A 23,663-nucleotide genomic window follows, 5' to 3' on the forward strand; every position below is an offset into this window, starting at 1 on the left:
GTGGTGTTTCATTATCATGACTTTCATATTCTTTTTAGAAAGCATTCAATTATTAAATAGCTTTTGTAATCTAGGGTTTGCGAACTGCTGACTCATGGTTCAGGAAATTGACTGTTAATAACAATAATGAAGTGATTTTGTTTTAGGAAAATGCAATCAGCAGAAGGAAGGTCTTTATTCCAAGATCCTTCAATAGTGGAATTCATGGTTTGGTAGTTCAATTAAATCAAGTTGCTGTTTTTTATCTCAAGAAACTTCAGTCAGAAACCAGCTCAGAAATAGAGAATTTAAACAACATCTCACGCGTGTCTCACCTTGCTGACCATTTAAAATGTTGACATATTCAAGTGAACAAGAAATTGGGCTATTTCTATTGTGACAACTGTAACATTGATTAAAAAAAAACACTCTGCAGCCAGGGCCTTAGATCTGGATCACACTTCCACATGTGTGACATGATGCGATTATGTAAATTGCTGCAGTTGTGATTATTATTTTTCTGCTTACAAGTGGGAATAATAAGGGATGATGAGCTAGTTGTATGTGCACGCACACAGTAAATATTACACTGGTCCATTGCAACATTTACTAATAACCACAATGAAATACATTAAATTATTTACTCATTACCTTCCCCTCACCCCATACTAACCCAAAGGACAAAGGAACAGATGCCGTGAAATGGGTTTTCTTTCTGGCACGAGGCTGCTAATATTTTGTTTGTAAAAACAGAACGTGGAAACAGAGGCACAGTGCCATCACTATGCTATCCTTTAGTGATATCAGCAGTGCTCAGGGTCATGCAGCACCAATGGTGCTACTTGACAGTCCACAACATTTTTCTGTACCTGTCGGGCATATCATTGCAGTTAAGCTTCACAACTTAACATTATCATTGAATATTGAGGCAATCACAGTCATTAGTGGTTAAAAAAAATGATTAAAATCCTGTCTAAAATGTCACTACAAGGTAAGAAGTTAATGGGGGGAAAATTGCGGTCGGAGGCTTCCTTCGTACGAACGCCTCCAACCGAAAAAAATCTACGCAAGTACCTGGTGGTCCCGGAGGAACATAGGATCCCGGTCGGAGGCCTTCATTCGCTGCGCAGCGCATGGGGAGATGACTTTGAGGTACGTATGTACAAGCTGGAGTCACGTGAGGCTCGACCACCAATCACTATTTGTACGGAGTCCCATTACTATCAATGAGAAAAACCGAAAGACAGCATAATAAATAAATAAAATACCTCATATTTAAAATTAATGGAAATTAAATGCAATTAAATGTTTTAGAAAAAATATATATTTTTTGGAATTTTTTTAATGTGTTTTAATAGTGTTAAAAATAAACTTGCCTTAATGGACAGGGTTTTTAATATAAAAATGAATGATTAAATTAAATGTTTATTGTTACGCTGGTAAAAGTAGTCTATGCGCCTGATTTTACCTGGCGTAAAACTTTGAAGGAGATTCACTGGGCATGAGTTGGGCAAATAGCCCAATCTCTCCTGCGCGAATGTCCTTCTCCCAAGGATGCGGAGGATCTGTCTAGAGAAATCTTGACAGATTGGAAAAGCTGGTTTTCGGCGCATGCGCATCACGCCACGAAAACGGCTTTTGCGAGATCTCACTTGGTCCGTGCGCCCTTCATACGGACCTGGCAAGGCTGGAATTTTCAGCCCAGTGCTTCAGTGTGTTTCTTATAGAATGGCGAGTTCTGGATTTATGCCAAAGTTTATGCACCAGGGCACCCAAAAAAAACATTTTAAAGCAAAGTAAATCATTTTAATTGACACTTTAAAAGCTATCAGACAATACAGCCCAAGAATTATCTAACTGGATATAAGTAAAGTGAAGATTCAAAGGGGCATCATCTTTGTGAAAATACTTTTGCAATTTCTTTCACATACCTGTAAACATGTGAATGAATCAATGGTCTAAATCGCTTTAAAACATTACATCGGTTGCATGTGACATCGTCATGTAATTGACACATGTCACTGATAGCAAGGTTTATGTTACCGTGAAAAGTCATACTATAACCAGAGGCTTCCTATGAAACCAGGGCCTAGAAAATTAGCCATACAGTGCCGGTTTTTCCAGGCGCTAACTGGCCTACTAAGCTCTCAATATGGTGGGCAGGAAGCACTCGCACATTTTCGGCCAGAAGAGTACCGCCCGCCATATTGGATAAGGTGTGTTGGCGGCAGGAGCGCACATCGGGAACATTTATAGGCCAGAGTCATTTATTCAAATGTCTTGCGAGAACCATTTTTGATTGTCAAATGCCCCAACACTTCACTTGTCACGTGCTGAACGCACACAGCAAAACGTGGCAACCTGATCACTTGGAGAGGATGTCATTTTTTACTAATCGGCCAACTCCTCCAAATTCACATTTTTTAAAATAAATCTAAACCTACCCAATTTGGATTTTATATTTAGTTCAGAGTTCTTCCCGAGAAACTTTAGTTTCTAGTATGTCTGTGTGAGTCCCAACTCTGAAAGCACATATTGAGTTAGGTCACCTCAATTGTAGCAGCCAGATTATACTGCCGCAAACACTGGCTGCCCAGGCTTTCCTCTGAGCACTTTAATCCCATTCCCCCAGCATTTCATGCAACTGCTGACTCCAGGGTGCGAGTGGCCCACGCTGCTTGCTTTTGAAGCGCCATGATCGGGCCCCAGGAGAGGTGTGATTTCGGGGCCCAGGGACAGCACGGGCCAGCCCACACTGCGATATGTGCGCGCATTAGGTCCGTGCAGCAGAGCTTGGTCTCCAATTGTCTTGGTTAACCCTTGTCACTGGAAAAAGACCTAGTCTGTCAAGCCCATGTGGTGGCTGGTGGGCAATGGCCACCACACGTTAAAAAAATCCACGCACAGGCATCTTCCACCCTTCAAGATGTAGTTCGGAACCTGGAATATTAGGTCCTTTATTGAAACACTTGCAAACTCATCCCTTTTTGGCATGGAAGCAAGCCATCCTCGATATGAGGGATCACCTATGATGATGATGATGAGTTGCCCACCAAAGAGGTGGTTTGCTAGAAAGCCTCCCCTCCAGTAACAGTGTTGACTCCTTGTGGCACTGCAGACTTTGCTGTCGAAGGCAGGGGCGATGTTCTGGACACAACATTTAGAATGGTTACAGCACAGCCATTCAGCCGCTCAGATAGTTAGAAATAGCTACATTTATTCATCATGAAATTTGACACACACTGGAGTATTGGTCTGTCTCAGCTCCTTGGCAAGTCTTATTGCAGAAGATGGTTAGTTACTTTGGATTTGAAATTTGTGCTATAAATGCATTTGAGAAAGTCTGAATTAAAAAAAAAAGGAATTTAGATAGGCTCTTCCCGATATGGTGTTTCCTCTCCACACGCGCATCTTTTACTCTACACTGCAGGTCCAACAGCAAGAAAAGAAAGATTTGCATTTACATAGCAACTTTCACGATCACCGGATGTCTCAAAGCTCTTTACAGCCAATGAAGTACTTTTGGAGTGTAGTCACTATTGTGATTTGGAAAACGCGGCAGCAAGCTTCCACAGACAGCAATGTGAAAATGACCAAATATTCTGTTTTTGTTATGTTGATTGAGTGATAAATATTGGCCAGGACACCAGGGATAACTACCCTGCTCTTCTTCGAAATAGTGCCATGGGATATTTTATGTCCACCTGCGAGGGCAGAAGGGGCCTCGGTTTAACACCTCACCTGTAAAGACGGCACCTCCAACAGTGCAGCACTCCTTCAGCACTGCACTGGAGTGTCAGTCTAGATTTATGTGCTCAAATCCCTGGAGTGGGACTTGAACCCACAACCTTCTCACTTAGAGACGAGTGTGTTACCCACTTTTTATTAATATTAATATTTATTGAACATTAACACCATTGTGATCATTCCATTGCATCCATACAAATCCATTTCGCGCCTCTGCACAGCCATTCCTCCAACACATATTAACCTTAAAACCTGAAGTTTAATTTGTCTCCTGCAACATATAATAATCTATTGTACTTTTTCAATTGATTATAAAGTACTATCTTTAAATTATTTTCTGAATAAAACATCCACAGAGCCTTATAATGATCTTTTAGTTTATATTTAAAATACTCTTTTAGATTTATTCTCCTCTCCTTAAAAAACAGAACCTTCCTTCTTTGCACAATCACAAATCTAGCCAAACTGAACATTAAATTAATTGCCGCTCCGCTAGACTTGGGCAGACTCTCTTGCAATCCCCATCTCAAAATTGAGTGCCACGGGATTCCCATTCTTGCTCTCCGGTCCTCACCCAGCAAGAAAACCTCACACAACTGTTGAACATAGTACTTAAAATCCTTTAACTGCGGACATAACACCAGCAAATGGGACAGAGTCTCATCCCGCGTCCTACACACTGGGTACATTGCCACCTCTACTTGCCCAATATTACATAAGACTATCTTGGTAAACATCCGGTTATGAGTCAATTTGAAATCCAGTTCAATCCACTCTGGACCTTTAAAATTCGAAATTCTGTTGAAGTTCAGCTATGGGTATATATTCTGTCAAAACTCCTGCCCAGCAGGTGTCTTAAATCTCCATTCTCTAAATACCCCCATAGAAATCTCGAGTATTACAGTTGTCAACTTAGACCAACTCCTCCCTTTTCTCCAGCAGAAAGCTTGGAAAAGCGGAACACGTTATACCGCCTTTGGAGATTTGTGTATTTATTTCTTCCATCCAATCCTGTCTTCTCATACATGATTTTAATTGCTTTTTCCTCGACCTCCTGATCCTCCTCCCAAACTATGTCCCTCATTACTGCTTCCGGCAACCAACCTGGAATTATCTCATAATACATCTTTCAAATATATATTACCAGCTTTTATAAAAGCTTGATTAAATAATACCTCTCCTTCAATGTTGATCCACCTAAGGGCTGTTCTAAAAATTCCTCAGCACCTTTGGGCATAAACTGCACACTTTAAAAAAATTGGGCCCAAGTGTCTACAACCCCCTTATAAAACCTAGAGAAAAGTTTAATCGATTTCAAAAACATATTGTTGCATTCCATATAAAATATTCCCTGTCCTCCTATCCCACTTAATTTTTAACAATGCTAGAAACAACTCTTCCAAAAACTTGTATTTGACTTCTGAAGAAATCTCTTCACCCATTTAATTCGAAAATATTTTTTTCTTCAAATCAATATCTGGGAAATTGAGTCCTCCCTGATTTTGCTGTCCAATGATGATATTGTAAGCAACCAAGGCTGGTTTCCCTTCCCATAAAAAATTTACACAAGCCTCTCGGATAGATTTTTCCACCCACTCGGGAATATCCTCCACCGTCAATAAGTACTGTGGTTTAGATAGCAGGAGAGCTGCCACCACTGTCACTCTTCCTTGCACTTGCAACCACCTTCTTTCCCATCTTCCCCAAATCTTTTTAATTTTCATAACATTTGGTTCCCAATTTAGTCGATCCACTTCATCCCTATCCTTCTTGCACCCCATAATCACCCCAGAACTTCTAAAACCTCCACCACCTTAAAAGGGCTTTCCTCCAACCACTCCCCCCTACTCCTTCCTACAACCAGGCGTTGGGACTTAGTATAATTTACTCTGGCTCCTAAAGCTCTACAATACTCCTCCACTACTCCCATAGCTTTCCTCACTGACTCCCCTTCTCTCAACGTTAAAGTCGTGTCATCTGCATATTGGTGTATTACCGACTCCTGCCCAGAACTGGGAACCGCAATCCCGAATACGCCTTGTTCCTTTCGTATCATGTAACCTAATGGTTCTACTACCAATGTGTACAGCAATGGGGACAGAGGACAACCCTGTCTCACTGATCTCTGTATTGGAAAATACTTGGATAAAAAAACATTATATTCAATACAGCTAAATGTTTTTGAATAAAAAATCCTTATCCACTCAATGAAATTTTTCCCAAAACCAAATGCTTCCAAAACTATCAATAAAAACTCATGACAGACTCTATCAAAGGCTTTCTCTTGATCCATCTTTAGCATATAAGCTTCCCTTCCACTCTCTTCCATGAGTTCTATCACATCTCGGTTTGAGACCACAGAGTCAGCGATGTCCCGGCCTATGACTCCATAGGACTGAGAGGGCGAAACTCTCTGCGGCATCACTTCCTTCATACGATTTGCCATAACCCTCACCAAGATCTTATAATCCACATTTAATAATGTGATGGGCCTCCAATTCTTCAGATCCCTTCTATCCCCTTTATTCTTATAAGCTAAGCGTATGATACCTCTCCTCAAAGATGGAGCCAGGCTTCCCTCAGTTTTAATCTCCTTAAAATCTCAAAAAAATCTTTATTAAATTCTGCATTTAGTCCATCGGACCCTGGGCTTCATTCCACTTATTGCTACTTTTATTTCCGCCAATCCTACTTCTTTGTCACGCATGCTTCTCCATTCCTCCTTTAAACCCTCTTCAATAAAAGCACTAACCTTCTTCATCACCAGTTTGGAAATGTCTTCTTTTATATCTTGATAAAAGCTACTAGCCGCCTCCATAATCTCCCCACTTTCATTAATGATCTTTTCCCCAACCTTCAACGCTCCAATTAATGATAACCTTTGTCGTAACTTCTCTTGCTCTAGAAAATATCTCGTGCATCTTTCTCCCTCCAAAGCATCTTTAGCCTTTGCGCAGAGAATGGCCGTATTGCATTTTTCAGCTTGCAATAATTCCCACTCTTCCTTTAAAACCTTCCACTTAGTCTCTGCTTCCTTATCCCCTTCATCAACTGCTTTACAGATATCTGTAAACCTCTTTATATTCTCTTCTTGACGTCGGTTAGCTGTTGCTCTTTCTTTCCCATAATGTACTGAAAAAACTTGTACCTCATATTTGAAATTGTCCCACCAAACTCTTTTTTCTTTCAAGAATAAAGGTTCCTTCTGAACATTATTTATTATATTTAAAATCCCTTCTTTAAAAGCAATTTATTTCAGGTACTGATTGTTTAAAATCCACACCCCTGGACTGATCTTAACTCTGCTGTTCCTAATTTTAAGAACCAAAGCTGAGTGGTCACTAAAAAATATTTTTTTATAATAAATCTCCATCACCTCAGAACTTAACCCTTCCCGCATTAACACAAAATCTAATCGGTTCTATTTTAAAACATCACTCACACAACCTCTTCTGGAGAACTCACTTTTATGGGGTTACGATCTCTCCATAAGTCTCTCAAATTTAAATTTGCAATCATTTTTACAATCATCTCTCTGGAGTTATCATCCTTAAAGGTTATCTGGGCTGAAATGTTCATCCAAGATAAAAATACATTAAAATCCCTCACTATACAAGAGTTTTCTGCCTCTGCCACTTCTGTGAATAACCACCGAAAAAACTCACGACGCTTGCAATGGTCATTCGGCGCATAGATGCTAAAGAGATCACAATGCAACTCATCCATTTGTACCTTTAGCTGTAAAAATCTCCCCTCAGTGTCTTTGTCCACCAATGCAACGTTCTCTTTTATGGACGAACTCACTAAAACAGCCATCCCTCTACGATTATTATTTGCACAACTTGCAAACACTTTTCCCTTCCAAACCTTCCAAACTCTTTCTAGAATATCCTCATCCCAAAAGATTTCTTGCAGACACAACAGGTCAGTGCCTTTAAAACACTGCAACAACTGCTGCAATTTCTTCTCCCCCCTCAGTCTGTCCACATTAAATCGAGACCAATGTAATCCTTGCTCCTAATAAAAGAAGTGTGCCTGATAATCCCTCCATCATCATTTAATCTTTGGCCGTTCCCTCCTCTCATGCTCCTTCCCAACCCTTTAGGCAGCTATTGCTTTCTCCTGCAGCCTCCTGCTCTTTTTCACCTCCTGTTTGAACTTCCCCTGCAGTTTCAGCCTCTTCCTGACATTAAATTTCAGCAGCGGAACTGCCCCTTCTCCCTCCTTCCCTTTCCACATGATGCCCCCCTACCCCCCACTTCCATGTCTCCATCCTCCTCTGACTCCTCACTCACAAGCTCTTCTGTAATCTCCCGTCCCTGTTCCCGGTCAGATACAGAATCTCCCTTAGAGAGTCCTCCTGCTAACCTGGTTTCTTCAACAGTGCCACGCCCTTCGGCCTCACCTCCACCGCTGACCCTGGCTCCCCGTTTCTTCTCTCTCTGGGACAATGGCGCATCTCCACCCATCTTGCTCCCTTTTGGCGTCTTTGTCTCCCCGGTTATGTCCTGCTGCCTCTTTAAGGCTCCTGCTTCTTGCACCCTCTCCTGGTCTTGCCCCCTCTTGCTCCCCAAGATGTGCAACTCTCCGTCTCTCTTTGGAGTACTTACACTTACCCCACAGCCACCTCTGCTTCCCCCGCGGACACCTGAAGGCGAGCCATATTATGGGTCGACTCTGTTCCTGACCCGTGATGTCCTCCGCTGCTTTGTGCGCCCGCAATTTTCAGCTTCTTCTTGCGCTCTTTCCTCATTCCGTTCGGCGGCTGTGTCCTCCGCCTGCTCCGCTCTTCTGGCCACTTCACTCACACATAAGAACATAAGAACATAAGAATTAGGAACAGGAGTAGGCCATCTAGCCCCTCGAGCCTGCTCCGCCATTTAACAAGATCATGGCTGATCTGGCCGTGGACTCAGCTCCACTTACCCGCCTGCTCCCCGTAACCCTTAATTCCCTTATTGCTTAAAAATCTATCTGTCTGAGACTTGAATACATTCAATGAGCTAGCCTCAACTGCTTCCTTGGGCAGAGAATTCCACAGATTCACAACCCTCTGGGAGAAGAAATTCCTGCTCAACTCGGTTTTAAATTGGCTCCCCCGTATTTTGAGGCTGTGCCTCCTAGTTCTAGTCTCCCCTACCAGTGGAAACAACCTCTCTGCCTCTATCTTGTCTATCCCTTTCATTATTTTAAATGTTTCTATAAGATCACCTCTCATCCTTCTGAACTCCAACGAGTAAAGACTCAATCTACTCAATCTATCTTCCTAAGGTAACCCCCTCATCTCCGGAATCAGCCTAGTGAATCGTCTCTGTACCCCCTCCAAAGCTAGTATATCCTTCCTTAAGTAAGGTGACCAAAACTGCATGCGGTACTCCAGGTGCGGCCTCACCAATACCCTGTACAGTTGCAGCAGGACCTCCCTGCTTTTATACTCCATCACTCTCGCAATGAAGGCCAACATTCCATTCGCCTTCCTGATTACCTGCTGCACCTGCAAACTAACTTTTTGGGATTCATGCACAAGGACCCCCAGGTCCCTCTGCACCACAGCATGTTGTAATTTCTCCACTTTCAAATAATATTCCCTTTTACTGTTTTTTTTCCCCAAGGTGGATGACCTCACACTTTCCGACATTGTATTCCATCTGCCAAACCTTAGCCCATTCGCTTAACCTATCTAAATCTCTTTGCAGCCTCTCTGTGTCCTCTACATGATCCGCTTTCCCACTAATCTTTGTTACACTACACTCTGTCCCCTCTTCCAGGTCATCTATGTATATTGTAAACAGTTGTGGTCCCAGCACCGATCCCTGTGGCACACCACTAACCACCAATTTCCAACCGAAAAGGACCCATTTATCCCGACTCTCTGCTTTCTGTTAGCCAGCCAATTCTCTATCCATGCTAATACATTTCCACTGACTCCGCGTAGCTTTATCTTCTGCAGTAACCTTTTGTGTGGCACCTTATCGAATGCCTTTTGGAAATCTAAATACACCACATCCATCGGTACACCTCTATCCACCATGCTCGTTATATCCTCAAAGAATTCCAGTAAATTAGTTAAACATCATTTCCCCTTCATGAATCCATGCTGCGTCTGCTTGATTGCACTATTCCTATCTAGATGTCCCGCTATTTCTTCCTTAATGATAGTTTCAAGCATTTTCCCCACTACAGATGTTAAACTAACCGGCCTGTAGTTACCTGCCTTTTGTCTGCCCCCTTTTTTAAACAGAGGCATTACATTAGCTGCTTTCCAATCCGCTGGTACCTCCCCAGAGTCCAGAGAATTTTGGTAGATTATAACGAATGCATCTGCTATAACTTCCGCCATCTCTTTTAATACCCTGAGATGCATTTCATCAGCACCAGGGGACTTGTCTACCTTGAGTCCCATTAGCCTGTCCAGCACTACCCCACTAGTGATAGTGATTGTCTCAAGGTCCTCCCTTCCCACATTCCTGTGACCAGCAATTTTTGGCATGGTTTTTGTGTCTTCCACTGTGAAGACCGAAGCAAAATAATTGTTTAAGGTCTCAGCCATTTCCACATTTCTCATTATTAAATCCCCCTTCTCATCTTCTAAGGGACCAACATTTACTTTAGTCACTCTTTTCCGTTTTATATATCTGTAAAAGCTTTTACTATCTGTTTTTATGTTTTGTGCAAGTTTACCTTCGTAATCTATCTTTCCTTTCTTTATTGCTTTCTTAGACATTCTTTGCTGTTGTTTAAAATTTTCCCAATCTTCTTGTTTCCCACTAATCTTGGCCACCTTATATGCATTGGTTTTTAATTTGATACTCTTCTTTATTTCCTTGGTTATCCACGGCTGGTTATCCCTTCTATTACCGCCCTTTTTCACTGGAATATATTTTTGTTGAGCACTATGAAAGAGCTCCTTAAAGATTCTCCACTGTTCCTCAATTGTGCCACCGTTTAGTCTGTGTTTCCAGTCTACTTTAGCGAACTCTGCCCTCATCCCACTGTAGTCCCCTTTGTTTAAGCATAGTACGCTCGTTTGAGACACTACTTCCTCACCCTCAATCAAATTCAACCATACTGTGATCACTCATTCCGAGAGGATCTTTTACTTGGAGATCATTTATTATTCCTGTCTCATTACACAGGACCAGATCTAAGATAGCTTGCTCCCTTGTAGGTTCTGTAACATATTGTTCTAAGAAACAATCCCGTATGCAGTCTATGAATTCCTCCTCCAGGCTACCCCGAGCGATTTGATTTGACCAATCGATATGTAGGTTAAAATCCCCCATGATTACTGCCGTTCCTTTCTCACATGCCTCCATTATTCCCTTGATTATTGCCCGCCCCACCGTGAAGTTATTATTTGGGGGCCTATAAACTACGCCCACCAGTTACTTTTTCCCCTTACTATCTCTAATCTCCACCCACAATGATTCAACATTTTGTTCTTTAGAGCCAATATCGTCTCTCACAACTGCCCTGATATCATCCTTTATTAACAGAGCTACCCCACCTCCTTTCCCTTCTTGTCTATCTTTCCGAATCGTCAGATACCCCTGTATGTTTAATTCCCAGTCTTGCCACCCTGCAACCACGTTTCTGTAATGGCCACCAAATCATACCCATTTATAATGATTTGTGCCGTCAACTCATTTATTTATTTTGAATGCTGCCTGCGTTTAGGTAGAGTGTTTTAATACTAGTTTTTAAACCATGATTTTTAGTTTTGACCCCTCCTGCAGCCCATTTATATTCAGTGGCCCTTTTTGTTATATGCCTTGGGTTTCTCTGCCCTCCACTTTTACTCATCTCCTTTCTGTCTTTTGCTTTTGTCTCCTTTTTGTTTCCCTCTGTCTCCTTGCATTGGTTCCTCCTGCTCCTTCTCCCATCTCCTCGTCGCTCAAGGAGCTTCCTTCTGCCTCACACTCACAGCGGGTGGGGCCTTTGCGACAAACTGCACAGCTCTCTGCCTTGCAGTTCCGAGCGATGTGTCCAGATTTGCCATAGTTACAACAGTACAGGTCTGGACAGCTTCTCAGTAAATGGTCGTGTCCAAGACAGTAATAGCAAACCTTCACCTAGTTATCATGCAGAACCTGGAAGTACTGCACTCCTTCCATTGTCTCGAATTTCCTGCTGTAGGGTAATGACTTCAACCCCTCTGGGAACCATTCTTTTACATAATGGGTTCCATCGGCTACCCGCGTTCCAGGATAGTGTCTCCTCTTTATTACTGAGCAAAGTTTAACGTCGCACAACTCCAACTTTTTTATCAGCACATCGTCCTCAACATAAACTGGCAGGTTTAAGAATAAAACCACCACCTCTTCGGAATACAGCAAAAATACATCCAAGCACTTCTCGCCAACCTTCAGGCTCAGTAAAAGTCTTTCCACCTCCTCTCAGCCAGCAAAGCAACTTCCCTCGCCGCAGTCCTCATGTACTGCCTGGATGATATCCCAAGCTCACATCTTATCCTGGCAGTGAACCACCACTGTGTTTTCTTTTCCAAACCTCCCGGGGTCCCGGCCCAAATATTTGGGCCTTTATTATCCCTTCTCAAGACATTCTCTCCCCGATTAAATTCGCACTGGGAGCATTGTCCTCTGAGGGGCCCAGCACTCCAGACCCCTCAGCAGCCATCTGGCTGATGTTTATGGGCCAAAAAGGTTCTAAAATTAGAAAACAAACAACCCAAAAACCCACCACCAACCTTTTACAAACTCACTCCAACTCCTGCAGTAATCAGCAGCACCTGCTCACTCCTAGCCCCACCCCCCTGGAGAGTGCTGCCCACTGAGCCACAGCTGACACTGACACAGAAGGCAGGAACCTATTGCTTGACTATCCAAAAGGAAATTGCCTCTAATATGACGACGTTAGCTCAGCTCATTCACAATTAGTCACGTCCCATAGCCTAGACAATTGTGCCTTACAGCTCCTTTGCAGGCTGACCACTATGAAACTGCAGAGGACACCCTGGGGCCTGGATAGGAAAGCCTACATCATTTACTTTAATAGACTGCAAAGTCCTGGTATTGATGAAACCATCCAAATACATTATCGCTAATTATCAACTGGGCACCAGTACAACGTCCGCATCATTTGGATGAAGAGTTCACTTTCACTGGAGTTTGCTTCATTTTCTGATTCACTAACAAAACAGAGCAATATAAAACTCATGATTTAATGTTTATGGAAATTATTTGCTCATGGTAATGGCAAGAAATATTGTTTTGTACCCTCTGTATCGCAGTAAAATTGCCATTGTCTGTAAACACTGGTACCAAGCTGGTATTCAATATTTCCATTTTCTTTTAAATACGGCCTATTAATAGCTTAGGACAGTTCCCCCTTCGTGTTTCTTATCAGGGAGTTCTTTATTTCCACCCAAAAAAGCTCACCACAGCAAGACTGCCATTTGTAGATAAAGAGCATATTTTTGGCTACTATAGTACCAAAATTACAAAACCTTAATGCTATTGAATATTATCACCCAAATTAAATGTATTTCTGGCATGCACCTGTAGCGAGTTGGTCTTACCGCAGGTGAAGGGTCCACAGACAGATAGGGAATGGAAGACCAGCAGAAAGAGTAGTGCAAGGGTGGTGGTGCAGGGGTCCCCTGTGGTCATCCCCCTGCAAAACAGATACACTGCTTTGAGTGCTGTTGGGGGGGATGACTCATCGGGGGAGGGCAGCAGCGGCCAGGTTCATGGCACCGTGGCTGGCTCTGTTGCACAGGAGGGCGGGAAAAAGAGTGGGAGAGCGATAGTGATAGGGGATTCAATTGTAAGGGGAATAGATAGGCTTTTCTGCGGCCGCAACCGAGACTCCAGGATGGTATGTTGCCTCCCTGGTGCAAGGGTCAAGGATGTCTTGGAGCGGGTGCAGGACATTCTCAAAAGGGAAGGAGAACAGCCAGTTGTCATGGTGCACATTGGTGCCAACGACATAGGTAAAAAAAAAAGGGATGAGGTCCTACGAAAAGAATTTAAGGAGCTAGGAGCTAAATTAAAAAGTAGGATCTCAAAAGTAGTAATCTCAGGATTGCTACCAGTGCCACGTGCTAGTCAGAGTAAGAATCGCAGGATAGCGCAGATGAATACGTGGCTTGAACAGTGGTGCAGCAGGGAGGGATTCAAATTCCTGGGGCATTGGAGCCGGTTCTGGGGGAGGTGGGACCAGTACAAACCGGACGGTCTGCACCTGGGCAGGACTGGAACCAATGTCCTAGGGGGAGTGTTTGCTCGTGCTGTTGGGGAGGAGTTAAACTAATATGGCAGGGGGATGGGAACCAATGCAGGGAGACAGAGGGAAACAAAAAGGAGACAAAAACAAAAGACAGAAAGGAGATGAGGAAAAGTGGAGAGCAGAGAAACCCAAGACAAAAAACAAAAAGGGCCACTGTACAGCAAAATTCTAAAAGGACAAAGGGTGTTAAAAAAACAAGCCTGAAGGCTTTGTGTCTTAATGCAAGGAGTATCCGTAATAAGGTGGATGAATTAACTGTGCAAATAGATGTTAACAAATATGATGTGATTGGGATTACGGAGACATGGCTCCAGGATGATCAGGGCTGGGAACTCAACATCCAAGGGTATTCAACATTCAGGAAGGATAGAATAAAAGGAAAAGGAGGTGGGGTAGCATTGCTGGTTAAAGAGGAGATTAATGCAATAGTTAGAATGGACATTAGCTTGGATGATGTGGAATCTATATGGGTAGAGCTGCAGAACACCAGAGGGCAAAAAACATTATTGGGAATTGTGTACAGACCTCCAAACAGTAGCAGTGATGTTGGGGAGGGCATCAAACAGGAAATTAGGGGTGCATGCAATAAGGGTGCAGCAGTTATAATGGGTGACTTTAATATGCACATAGATTGGGCTAACCAAACTGGAAGCAATACGGTGGAGGAGGATTTCCTGGAGTGCATAAGGGATGGTTTTCTAGACCAATATGTCGAGGAACCAACTAGGGGGGAGGCCATCTTAGACTGGGTGTTGTGTAATGAGAGAGGATTAATTAGCAATCTCGTTGTGCGAGGCCCCTTGGGGAAGAGTGACCATAATATGGTGGAATTCTGCATTAGGATGAAGAATGAAACAGTTAATTCAGAGACCATGGTCCAGAACTTAAAGAAGGGTAACTTTGAAGGTATGAGGCGTGAATTAGCTAGGATAGATTGGCGAATGATACTTGAGGGGTTGACAGTGGATGGGCAATGGCAGACATTTAGAGACCGCATGGATGAACTACAACAATTGTACATTCCTGTCTGTCGTAAAAATAAAAAAGGGAAGATGGCTCAACCATAGCTATCAAGGGAAATCAGGGATAGTATTAAAGCCAAGGAAGTGGCATACAAATTGGCCAGAAATAGCAGTGAACCCGGAGACGGGGAGAAATTTAGAACTCAGCAGAGGAGGACAAAGGGTTTGATTAGGGCAGGGAAAATGGAGTACGAGAAGAAGCTTGCAGGGAACATTAAGACGGATTGCAAAAGTTTCTATAGATATGTAAAGAGAAAAAGGTTAGTAAAAACAAACGTAGGTCCCCTGCAGTCAGAATCAGGGGAAGTCATAACGGGGAACAAAGAAATGGCGGACCAATTAAACAAGTACTTTGGTTCGGTATTCACTAAGGAAGACATTAACAACCTTCCGGATATAAGAGGGGTCAGAGGGTCTAGTAAGGAGGAGGAACTGAGGGAAATCCTTATTAGTCGGGAAATTGTGTTGGGGAAATTAATAGGACTGAAGGCCGATAAATCCCCAGTGCCTGATGGACTGCATCCCAGAGTACTTAAGGAGGTGGCCTTGGAAATAGCGGATGCATTGACAGTCATTTTCCAACATTCCATTGACTCTGGATCAGTTCCTATCGAGTGGAGGGTAGCCAATGTAACCCCACTTTTTAAAAAAGGAAGGAGAGAGAAAACAGGGAATTATAGACCGGTCAGCCTGACATCAGTAGTGGGTAAGATGATGGAATCAATTATTAAGGATGTCATAGCAGCGCATTTGGAAAGAGGTGACATGATAGGTCCAAGTCAGCATGGATTTGTGAAAGGGAAATCATGCTTGACAAATCTTCTGGAATTTTTTGAGGATGTTTCCAGTAGAGTGGACAAGGGAGAACCAGTTGATGTGATATATTTTTACTTTCAGAAGGCTTTCGACAACGTCCCACACAAGAGATTAATGTGCAAAGTTAGAGCACATGGGATTGGGGGTAGTGTGCTGACATGGATTGAGAACTGGTTGTCAGACAGGAAGCAAAGAGTAGGAGTAAATGGGTACTTTTCAGAATGGCAGGTGGTGACTAGTGGGGTACCGCAAGGTTCTGTGCTGGGGCCCCAGCTGTTTACACTGTACATTAATGATTTAGACGAGGGGATTAAATGTAGTATCTCCAAATTTGCGGATGACACTAAGTTAGGTGGCAGTGTGAGCTGCGAGGAGGATGCTATGAGGCTGCAGAGCGACTTGGATAGGTTGGGTGAGTGGGCAAATGCATGGCAGATGAAGTATAATGTGGATAAATGTGAGGTTATCCACTTTGGTGGTAAAAACAGAGAGACAGACTATTATCTGAATGGTGACAGATTAGGAAAAGGGGAGGTGCAACGAGACCTGGGTGTCATGGTACATCAGTCATTGAAGGTTGGCATGCAGGTACAGCAAGCGGTTAAGAAAGCAAATGGCATGTTGGCCTTCATAGCGAGGGGATTTGAGTACAGGGGCAGGGAGGTGTTGCTACAGTTGTACAGGGCATTGGTGAGGCCACACCTGGAGTATTGTGTACAGTTTTGGTCTCCTAACCTGAGGAAGGACATTCTTGCTATTGAGGGAGTGCAGCGAAGGTTCACCAGACTGATTCCCGGGATGGTGGGACTGACCTATCAAGAAAGACTGGATCAACTGGGCTTGTATTCACTGGAGTTCAGAAGAATGAGAGGGAACCTCATAGAAACGTTTAAAATTCGGATGGGTTTAGACAGGTTAGATGCAGGAAGAATGTTCCCAATGTTGGGGAAGTCCAGAACCAGCGGTCACAGTCTAAGCATAAGGGGTAAGCCATTTATGACCGAGATGAGGAGGAACTTCTTCACCCAGAGAGTGGTGAACCTGTGGAATTCTCTACCACAGAAAGTTGTTGAGGCCAATTCACTAAATATATTCAAAAAGGAGTTAGATGTCGTCCTTACTACTAAGGGGATCAAGGGGTATGGTGAGAAAGCAGGAATGGGGTACTGAAGTTGCATGTTCAGCCATGAACTCATTGAATGGCGGTGCAGGCTAGAAGGGCCGAATGGCCTGCTGCTGCACCTATTTTCTATGTTTCTATGTTTCTATGCTTTTCCACAAGTGAACCAGAATTTAGCTGGATCTTAAATGAAGTTGATGTTTTTGCTCCACTACCACACTTGAAAGGTCATTCTACACATTCACATAGGATTACATAGGATATATGGCTCAGAAACAGGTCATTTGGCCCAACCAATCCATGCCAGCGTTTTCGCTCATTTGAGCCTCTTCTCTCATCTAAATCTATCAATGAAACCCTTTATTCCATTCTCCCTCAAATGCTTGTCTAGCCTGCCCTTAAATGCATCTATACTATTCGCTTCAATCACTCCCTGCGGTAGTGAGTTCCACATTCTCATCACCCTTTAGGTAAAGAAGTTTCTTCTGAATTCCCTATTGGATTTCTTGGTGACTATCTTATATTGATGGCCTCTAGTTGTGTTCTTCCCCACATGGGAACCTTCTCTCTGTATCCACTCTATCAAAACCTTTCATAATTTCAAAGACCTCTATTAGGTTAAGAGAAAAGAGACCCAGCCTGTACATCCTTTCCTGATATGTATACCCTCGCATTTCTGGTATCATCCTTGCAAATCTTCTCTGCAGCCTCTCAAGTGCCACTATATCTTTTTTTATAATATGGCAACCAGAACTGTACGCAGTTCTCTAAGTACAGTCTAACCAAAGTCCAATACAGGTTTAGCTTAACTTCCCTGCTTTTCAATTCTGTACCTCGAGAAATAACCCTCGTGCTTGGTTTGCTGATGTCCATGCACACTCTCCAGCCTAGAGCACTTTATTGTAATCGAGTCTGATGGTTTCCTTTCTCTCGTCCTTACTTCAATTTCTGTCAAAATTGGCAATGTAGCATAGATTGCAGGTTGAACCTTAAAGCTGATCTGTATGGGTTAGTTTGAAGCTCAATGGTGTATTTCCCAACTGAGCCATTGGGGAGCTGACAGTTTCAGAGTTGGATGCTTTTTGTATTTGTACCACTGATATTATTTTGGGGAATTCAGATTTAAAACCTTCCATGTATGAACCTATATCCACTCCATCTCCAAGACTGCCTACTTCCATTTCCGTAACATCGCCCGACCCCGGCGCTGCCTCAGCTCATCTGCTGGTGAAACCCTCATCCATGCCTTTGTTATTTCTATACTTGATTATTCCAATGCTCTCCTGGCTGGCCTCCCAACTTCCACCCTATGTAAATCTGTGCTGTACTAAAACTCTTAACTCGCACCACGTCTCGTTCACCCATCACCCCTGTGCTCGCTGACACATTGGCTCCCATTGACAAGGCCTCAATTTTAAAATCCTCTTCCATATTTTCAAATCCATCCAACGCCTTGTCCCTCCCTATCTCTGTAAGCTCCTCCAGCCCTGCAAGCCTTCGAGATCTCTGAGCTCCTCCAATTCTGGCATCTTGTGCATTCACAATTTTAATCACTCTGTCATTGGCGGCCATGCTTTCAGCTGCCTGGGCCCTAAGCTCTGAAATTCCCTCCCTAACCCTCTCTGCCTCTCGACCTCTCTTTCCTCCTTTAAGACACTACCTCTTTGACTACATTTTTGGTCATCATTCCTGATATCTCCTTCTGTGGTTCAGTGTCAGACATTTTTATTGATAACACTCTTGTTAAGCACCTTCGGACATTTTGTTATGTTAAAGGCGCTATATAAAGCAATTTGTTTTTGTTGCTTTCAATTTCCTTAAAAGGTCTTTTAATCAAATTTGTTTCTCATTAGATATTTTGGAGAGACAATATTAATGATTATACTTCTAACAGTGTATTTTAAAGAATACTGTTCCACTAAAGAACAGAAGTTTACACCACTACACTATGAAATTTATATATATAGAAATATGTAAAGGGGTTGGAAAAACTCGTCATTGTGCATTAATAATAATGGGGCTGTGCCACAGTCCTGGCCATAGGAGATGTTGCCACCTGCTGGTTGATATATTTCTAACATGCAACTTGCCCTTTCCTCACTTATAGAAAGTACAGATTCCTACCTTTATGTTATATTGCTAACAGCATTTGCCATTAGTTAGCCTTGCCTCTGCACTCTTCAGCTCAAAATATTTTTTCCCACAAAGTTGCTGAAAGTGCGAGTTCACAACAGCGCAGTGAGGGAAACTGGGCATCTGGGACCTGAGGGAACAGGACAAGCAACTGTGTATCTCCTTAACCAATCAGATTGAAGGATTGAAAAATTAATGGTATGAGGACTGAGAAGGAAGGGGAATTCAATGTCAAATCAGGTACAGAAACAGAAATAGTAGAAAGAAAGATTGGAGCAATAAAAGGAACAGAAAGGAAAAGTTTTTTAAATTTTAAATTTAACATTTTTTAAATCTCCAATAACAATTACTACCTGAAGGAATGAGACTCTTTGTAATACAAGGAGTTAATTTTCAGTGACGAGAGGTCGATTGGCAGTAATTAACACTCATCATATCATTAAAAGGGTAGTTGCGCTTGTAATGACAAGATTTAACTTTCTGTGGCAAGTTTAGTTCGTATCTACCGCACAGCTTCAGCACCCTCATGCTATTCAATGCATTTCAATGGTGAGGCAAACAGCAAGATGTCATTTTCCAGACGCTAAGGGCAGAGCGACGCAACTTGGACAGCAACTTTTGGGTATTGATATTTAATTGCACATCTGCTCCTTGCCTGCAGTTGCTGTATCATTTATGCGTAAGTAACGGTGAGCGCCATTTTGACAACGAATTCTGGCCACTTTCCGAAATAAGATACCATGCTACAGTGCGCTGTATTTTTGTTCCAGCTACAGTGGGGCCGATTTTAACTTTCGGGAGACATTAGGTGGGACATGTGATTGTGTTGGCATCCAATGGCTTCACCAAGATACCCGAGCCATTTCAATGGTTAAGTCTGGTTTCAATCGGCACACGAGCTGAGACCTGAACTGGCTCACCATTTGGGGGAGAGTGGGGTGACGGAGCATGGTGGGAAATCCAACAGCTCCTACACAGATGCAGAGGGGCCAGCAGCGGATAGGAAGATCTTTGTGGGGCCAGAAGGAGTATTCATGCTCTACCTGGTCCCACAAAAATATTCTTTTTTAAATGTAGCTGTGCTGTTTTTCTGAGCAGCATTTAAGGACCACTAGTTAGGCCATTATAAGCCTGACAGTCTGAGTCAGAAGGTTGTGGGATCAAGCCCTAATCCAGGAACATAAGCACAAACAAATCTAAGCTGTCACTCCAGTCCAGTGCTGAGGGAGTGCTGCACTGTCGGAGGTGCCGACTTTCGAATGAGATCTTAAACTGAGGCCCTGTCTGCTCTCTCAAGTGGACGTAAAAGATCCCATGGCAATATTTCGAAGAAGAGCAGGGAGTTATCCCGGGTTTCCTGGCCAATATTTAGCTCTCAATCAACATAACAAAAAAAAAACATTATCTGGCCATTATCACATTGCTGTTTGTGGGAGCTTGCTGTGTGCAAATTGGCTGCCGCTTTTCCTACATTACAAAAGTGACTACACTCCAAAAGTACTTAATTGGCTGTAAAGTGTTTTGAGACGTCCAGTGGTCGTGAATGAGGCTATATAAATCCAAGTCTTTCTATCACCAATAGGCACAGCAGTGCAGCACAAGCTCTGCCATTGGTACCACAAAATTGTGTCGAGGGGTCCTATGTACATTTACACATTACAAGTAGGCACATGCCTGAATCAAATGGGTGCCTCACCCCACCCCCCACCGCCCCTCCCCCGCCGCCCCCACCCACTCCCTCCCTTGCCAAAATGGCAGTGGGCCGAATGAGAGCAGGAAGTGGCCGGTAAGTTCAACCTCAAAATATTCACAGTGCTACTTCCCCATTCCTGCCCAGCAGACACCATGAAAATTGGCCCTAATATGTTACAATATATTCAGTCTGAGTATATTACAAACTTGTATACAGTATTAAAATGATAAAAATGGAAATGATTCATTTTTATTGCCAATAGTATTATTAAAGTCATTCTACTGGATCTCTGAAAGATTACTCCAGAACAATTTTGTGCACCAAAGCCCATATCTAAAAATTACAGCTTCTAGACGATGTATGTCACATTTTTAAATGTAATGTTTCCTTAATTCAACGACTGCATTTACACTTAAACTTAACATAGCAAAATATTCCAGGCTACTTCACAAAATTGTAAATCAGACATCTGGCAAGAATCACATGAAGGTTCAGGGAGTTGATGGTTCAGGGAGTTGATATTCTTTGAGGATATAACGAGCATGGTGGATAGAGGTGTACCGATGGATGTGGTGTGTTTGGATTTCCAAAAGGCATTCGATAAGGTGCCACACAAAAGGTTACTGCAGAAGATAAAGGTACGCGGAATCAGAGGAAATGTATTAGCATGGATAGAGAATTGGCTAACTAACAGAAAGCAGAGAGTCGGGATAAATGGGTCCTTTTCAGGTTGGCAATCGGTGGTTAGTGGCGTGCCACAGGGATCGGTGCTGGGACCACAACTGTTTACAATATACATAGATGACCTGGAAGAGGGGACAGAGTGTAGTGTAACAAAATTTGCAGATGACACAAAGATTAGTGGGAAAGCGGGTTGTGTAGAGGACACAGAGAGGCTACAAAGAGATTTAGATAGGTTAAGAGAATGGGCTAAGGTTTGGCAGATGGAATACAATGTCGGAAAATGTGAGGTCATCCATCTTGAAAAAAAAACAGTAAAAGGGAATATTATTTGAATGGGGAGAACTTACAACATGCTGCGGTGCAGAGGGGCCTGGGGGTCCTTGTGCATGAACCCCAAAAAGTTAATTTGCAGGTGCAGCAGGTAATCAGGAAGGCAAATGGAATGTTGGCCTTCATTGCGAGAGGGATGGAGTACAAAAGCAGGGAGGTCCTGCTGCAACTGTACAGGGTATTGGTGAGGCCGCACCTGGAGTACTGCGTGCAGTTTTGGTCACCTTACTTAAGGAAGGATATACTAGCTTTGGAGGAGGTACAGAGACGATTCACTAGGCTGATTCCGGAGATGAGAGGGTTACCTTATGATGATAGATTGAGTAGACTGGGTCTTTACTTGTTGGAGTTCAGAAGGATGAGGGGTGATCTTATAGAAACATTTAAAATAATGAAAGGGATAGACAAGATAGAGGCAGAAAGGTTGTTTCCACTGGTCGGGGAGACTAGAACTAGGGGGCACAGCCTTAAAATACGGGGGAGCCAATTTAAAAACAAGTTGAGAAGGAATTTCTTCTCCCAGAGGGTTGTGAATCTGTGGAATTCTCTGCCCAAGGAAGCAGTTGAGGCTAGCTCATTGAATGTATTCAAATCACAGATAGATAGATTTTTAACCAATAAGGGAATTAAGGGTTACGGGGAGCAGGCGGGTAAGTGGAGCTGAGTCCACGGCCAGATCAGCCATGATCTTGTTGAATGGCGGAGCAGGCTCGAGGGGCTCGAGGGGCTCGATGGCCTACTCCTGTTCCTAATTCTTATGTTCTTATGTTCTCGACGTACTCCAAGAAGATTTTTTTTTTGAAGGGGTGATGCGGAGCGGCGCGGTGGGAGGGCTGGGGATGGGGGGGGGGGTGGGGAGCAGGCGGAGTGGTGCGGAGAGTTGCAGCCCTCCCTGAATCTCTGAAAACAGAAAAACCAGTAGAAAAAATCCAACACATTTCTTCCAATTGCATTTTTTTTTAATTCTTCATTGTCAGACTTGGCTCAATGGTGATATCATGTTTCTGAATCAGAGGGTCATGGGTTCAAGGTTCATACTCTGACTTGAGCACACAATCTAGGCTGATAATTCAGTGTAGTATTTGGACTTTGCTACATTGTTTGAGGTGCTGTTTTTCAGATCGGACATTAAACCGAGGCCCCATGTTCCTGTTCAGGGATATCTAAAAGGTTCCATGCCGCATTTCAAAGAACAACACAGAGTTCTATTGATGCCCTGGTCTACATTTCTCCCTCAACCAGCACCATTAAAGAACTCATTACTTGATCATTCATTCATTTGCTGTTTGTGGGACCTGGCTATGTGCAAATTGTGTTTGTCAATGTAATGTAATGTAACTTCAAAAATAATTAATTGGGTTGAAAAAAAGGTTTGGGACGTTTGAGGATTTGATAAAGTACTATGGGGGCGATATTATCCCTTTTTACAGCTCCGTTAGTGCCTCTGGGGGGCACATGTGGCGCAATTACTTTTTCACCCGGGGGAGGGGGGCACTACCATCTCCCAGGAAATTGCCCCAGAGACTTTGGGGTGCTGTCCCGGTCATTTCGGAATGCTGTCCCGGACGCGCTGTGCCCCAGGTTGGCGTGCAACTGGCTATGACGTCATCGCCGTGCGCACCGACTCCTCACCGCCCCGCGCGATCCCTTTCCGCACCGCGGGGGAAATTGCCCCCGGGCCACAAGGCTGGCGTGGGCGGATGTCAGCGCAGCTGGCAGACATCCAATGCCAGGGCACCCCTTAAAGGGGAGGCCTTTAGCACCTCGGGCCACCTTCTTTATTTCTCAGCCGACTCTTGGGTCGGCCCGACAATGGCCGCCCTAGCGTGGACCGGGCCGCCATCGTGCAGCCAGTACTCTGTTTTGGGTGCCGGGCTGCTGGCCCAGTCTA

The 23,663-nt window shown here is 43.4% G+C and overlaps 1 protein-coding gene across 3 annotated transcripts in view; it reads left to right on the forward strand.

The window, feature by feature from the left end:
• LOC139277581 (disks large-associated protein 4-like) overlaps positions 1-23,663 on the forward strand; it is a 487,044-nt gene that overhangs the window by 297,212 nt on the left and 166,169 nt on the right. The window lies entirely within an intron of this gene.

The sequence above is a fragment of the Pristiophorus japonicus genome, chromosome 12 (assembly GCF_044704955.1).
Source record: "Pristiophorus japonicus isolate sPriJap1 chromosome 12, sPriJap1.hap1, whole genome shotgun sequence".
Lineage (NCBI taxonomy): Eukaryota > Metazoa > Chordata > Chondrichthyes > Pristiophoridae > Pristiophorus > Pristiophorus japonicus.